The 5,000-nt window shown below is 49.8% G+C and overlaps 1 protein-coding gene across 6 annotated transcripts in view; it reads right to left on the reverse strand.

Moving 5' to 3' along the window:
- The window catches only part of pard3ab (par-3 family cell polarity regulator alpha, b), a 163,799-nt gene that overhangs the window by 33,862 nt on the left and 124,937 nt on the right, over positions 1-5,000 (reverse strand). The gene's annotated exons all lie outside the window — the stretch shown is intronic.

Consider the following 5,000-nt stretch of genomic DNA (forward strand, 5'->3'; position numbering starts at 1 on the left):
TAATCTTCAGGTTCTGAGGCGTGCGGCTGTGGGATCGATGTGTGTTTCCTTCTGTAACGTTCACCGCAAAACTGGGAATTGCAGAAACCTTCAAGTGGACGGCGTGTCTGTGGATCAAACTCCCCTCCCTCAAACCTGCGATTCACGTTCCTCACGACGTTCCCTGGCACGTCTAGAGGACCTCTAAAGCGCCGCCGCTTTCCCTGAGACATAATGTTCCTCTGAGTGACAAACACACATTCAGCGTCGCAGCGGAAGCCAACATCTTGTCCGCCCGCTCTTCTTCCCTCCTCTCCCTCTGGCACGTTAGGAGCCAGACAGAGGAGCAGCTGAGCCCAGCTTCATCACAGCTGCCAGCTCTTCCTCACTCCAGGTCAGACTGAACAGCAAACCACAACAAGACACCTATTGGCTCCATCATTCACCTTCAGATCATCAACCTACAGGTGATCATGAGTCCAAAAACAAACGAGTCCAAAACCAAGAGACGTGCATCTTCTCACGCTGTTATCTTAAAGATCCTTGGTTTGAATATCTGAGTCAATAAAGAACCACTCGGTCATCATGGTTGATCTAATAGCATCGACATACAGCAGCCGTTTAAAAGCCAAAGAGCCGTCTGACTGCGTCGATCCGACTTCACTCCAGGCCTTAGAATTACAACGTCAATGGACGACATCATCAAAAGAGCGGGCGAGGCTGTAAACACGCTGAGGTCAGATGTGTGGGATTACAGAGAGGAGCCAGACAAGCCACACGGATGATGGGTGTTGATAAGTGGATGATGGTGTGTGTGTGCGCGTGTGTGTGTCTGCTGAGGTCACAAAATGTAAAACGGTTCAACCGAAAACAGTGGAGTTAGGAAAAATAAAGCCGCTGCATTTGTGTTCCCAGTTGTGTTTTAATGCATCCCTACATAAAGGAGTGTGTGTGTGTGTGTGTGTGTGTGTGTGTGTGTGTGTGTGTGTGTGTGTGTGTGTGTGTTTGAGTGTGTGTGTGTGTGTGTGTGTGTGTTTTCACATGTTTGTGCAGGTCTTTGTGTGCAGGCGTGTAAAGCTTTGATTGGCGCTCCTTGTTGTGGAGTCTCAGAGGACCGCCACTATGCAGGAATGCAGGATTAGCCCTGTGTTTACTCCACGGCGAGTGAAAGGAGGGAGTGTGTGTGTGTGTGTGTGTGTGTGTGTGTGTGTGAATTAATTGTGCTCTGGTACGGCACAAAGGCCTGCAAAGCATGTCTGGGAACACATTTAACATCACAGTGTTTCCACCATAATCAAGGAACATCAGGAGTGTATGTCTGATTGTACTTCAGTGTACGGCTGCCACCTTCGCTCTCTCTCTCCCTCTCTCTCACACACACACATATTTGATTTCAGACACTCCCACAATACAAGTGTGCACAAGAACAGCATCAATAAACAGCAAACACACACAAAAGGGCAAGAATCCATACACACAGCAAGAACATTATCAGCATGTTCATGGACACACACACACACACACACACACACACCCCCTCTTATCAGCCTGAGAGAAGCTGCGAGGCGGCTGCAGTGTGTTTGTTTGCCTGGTGTGTGTGTGTGTGTGTGTTGTGAGACAACATGGCCGTGTTCTCCCCCTGTGAGGAGCCGTATTCCCCCGGTGGAGATGAAATGTAATGGAGCCGATTCAATAAGAGCGCTGCCTCCTCGGGAAGCGGGGGAGAATCAAATCACGGCCGATCCCTTTGAGGGCCTCCGCCCGCCGTGCACAGGCGGGGCGGGGCTAGGGGGGGGAAACAATGGCGGCTGGTTCAGGGGGAAGAGGAAAGTTGGACGGAGCTCTGAGCGTCCGGAGACGTCGTGACGACCAAAGAGACTCAGGTCGGGAACGTGACAGCTCCAGCTCCAGACGGACACATCGCTCACTGGCTCTCGCCTTTTTCCCCGACTTCATCATTTAGCTTGAAGGGTATTTTTGGGGAAAATAACACGGTGGCAAATGTTCCCAGATGCCAAACCTGAACCACCGAGGCCCCAGACTGAACTACTGTACATGAGCCTCTCCTCTAACCCTGAGAACACACACTCACACTGCACTGTGTTATGGTTGGCAGGAGGAGAGCAGAGAGAGAGAGAGAGAGAGAGAGATAGAGAGAGAGAGAGAGAGAGAGAGAGGTCAGGTTTATATTTGGTCCAGCACCAAAACAAACAAATGTAAAGCAAACGTTCCCAAACTTGTCCTACATACGTGTGTGTGTGTATATCTAATCACTGTCCTCACTGACAGTACGTACACACACAAACACACCTACACACACATACACACACATCCCCCTCCTGGTCTCTCTGAGGCCTCGGATCTCACCTCCATCCAAACACTCTGCAGTCAAGTTGATATTTATGTTAGCGTTATATTTGGACGGATATGGAGGAAAGGCTGCAAAGACACACACACACACACACACACACACACGTATCGCCTGACCCCTGCCCCTCCCTCTGAGTCAGCAGCTTGTGAGAGTCGAAGCACCACGGCAACAACAAAGACATAAAGATGTCAATAAAAGGCTTGAACACTTTCTGAGTCCGACTGTCATTTATCATCACGTTAACATAATTTCTGACTGAATTCTTATTGTTTGTCTCTCTAATCTTCCTCACTGGTTGATCTTCACGTGCATCATGCTGACTGTTTGGTACATTAACTTCCTGTTGTGTCAGTCAATCATGAGATGAACTACAGCTCCATGGATCCATCATGATGAATTTAGAGCATGAAGCGTGTGTGTGTGTGTGTGTGTGTGTGCCATATAAACCCAAACACTCAATAATGAATCTGTTTCTATCCGACACATAAAGACCAACACAGAGAACACTACAGACTGATCTTCATCATCGTTCCCTCGCCATGTCGAACACCATCAAGGACAAATCATCCTCAGCTAAGCCCAAAGCATCAGCCCACCCCGCTGAGGCTGTTTGTGTTTTGGGAGTGGAAACCCTAATATTTACCTTACCACTCTCTGTTTCTATGGATACCGCTTCCCTTTTTTTTAATCCGGACCCCACAATGCCTTAACTCTGAGTTAACCAGTCCGAGCGCCACGACAACAAACACCAGCTCCACTCTCCCTCCCTCCCACGCAGGGTCTCATTCACTTCCTGTGCTGTAGGGGGCAGACAGGAAACAGGAAGTGGGCCTCCTGTTTCTCTCTGGAGGTATATTTTTCTTACGATTGGGGATCTGGGAAGGAAACACAATATCTTTAAGGAGTTTATTTCTCTGGCACCTCGGCCGCTGTTATCTCCTGGAGTGTGTGGAGCTCGGGGACACACACACTCTTAGCCACCAGCACCAAGAGTTAGACTTTCATTTCACAGCTGTTGTGAATCAAGAGAGAATTCCTTTCGCTGCGCTCCAAACGCTCTATTATCAGAGAGAGAGAGACGCTTATTATCTGGGCTAAACCTCCCTGTGATGTAAGAGAATGAAATGTAATCTGGAGGACGTCGCTTAGACTCAGTGGAACGGCCAGAACCTGAGTCTGAACCGGAGCCTTACGGCGCAGCCATGGCTTATGAAACCAATAAAGTAGTTGGGTCACAGTGATGTGTTTGCTTGTGTTGCTGTGGGGTTTAACAGGACAGAACTCTCACAGAACTCCCTCAGGCCCAAGAAACACAGAGCCAAGATAAGCAGCGAGGACAGGAACACGTACATGGCTTAATACCTCCACCAAGGCTCATCAACCATACAATTCAGACTCACAGAAGAGGTTAGTGACACATGTTACAGATGTTGGTGTAGGACCACTATCAGGTTAGACCAGTCTAGTTACAGCAGACTGTAGACCTGGATCTGTCTCAGGCTCTAGTTAGCGCCCCCATGAGGACGACCTGAACCAAAACTTCACAGCTTCTTCCCTGCATCGTGTCCACGCTGCCCACTGAGCTTCGTGACAATCAGCTCACAGCGTTTCCAGTTATCCTGCTTGAGAGACGCTCCAGCAGACACAACCTCCATATCTGGCCTGCTAGTATGTTACTGTCTGCTGAGCCATTCCAGGCTTTCACACAGAAAAGTCACAGAAAAGCAGCAGCAGTGTTATGAATCAATAACAGGCTGCACATAAACCCGCAATGCACACCGCCTATGTTTCTGTGAGGCTTCAGGCTGCCCTCCATTGGTTTCTACCCTGCACACATCCGTCTGCGGGCTCTGAACCTCCTCATCCATTGATCGAAGGAGGGATTGTGGAACTGAGCTAACAGCCAGATGCACACTAGCACGTTTCCAGTGCAGCGTGTCACTGCGCTGGACTCACCTGGGGTTCCTCACACCGCTGAAGAAAGCTGACTGACATCTGCAAGTCATGGATAAGGAAGCTCAGAAGCTCAGAGCAGCGGGGAGCTGAGCAGCCAGAGAGGGGAAACTGAAACAAGGTGAAAAGGTGAAAGCAACGGGAGAAAGAGAAGGAGAAAGGTCGAGCGAGAGGCGGATATTCAAAGGTTTCTATTCAGGCTCCCTCTCTCCCCCCTCCTCTCCCCTGAGCGAACCCCTCACCCCCCCACAAATGGCGTATTGTGTCTGGCAGTCTCACAGCGAGCTGACATTTACCGCCTGCCTTCTGCCGCTGTGATTATTTTCTCCTCCAGGTGTGATAGCCGGCTACAACGCCGCCGCGCCCTCGCCACAAAGCCGCCGCTACCCGACTGACGAGAGCCGGGAGCGTCCGGGCGCAATCTGGCTCAGACAGACCTTTCCCTGAAATACCAGGACTGGATCCTTCTTCTGAACTGGAGGTAAAGAAAAAACGCCTGGCAGCCGGTCGCCTGGGCGGAGGAGGAGATTGAATCCATTTGTGGCGACTACATGAAAACTCAATATAACTCTGCCTCTTAATTACTCACTCCTGACAAAACAGGGCCAGCAGACCTTAACCCAGCTCCTGAGGTCCAGCTATCAATCAGTTTAAAGTCCATATCAGCACTTACAGTATTCTCTTCTGATGTAATAAA

The sequence above is a fragment of the Genypterus blacodes genome, unplaced genomic scaffold (genome assembly GCF_046128005.1).
Source record: "Genypterus blacodes isolate CSIRO-AG114 ecotype Tasmania unplaced genomic scaffold, CSIRO-AGI_Gbla_v1 ptg000114l_1, whole genome shotgun sequence".
Classification (NCBI taxonomy): domain Eukaryota; kingdom Metazoa; phylum Chordata; class Actinopteri; order Ophidiiformes; family Ophidiidae; genus Genypterus; species Genypterus blacodes.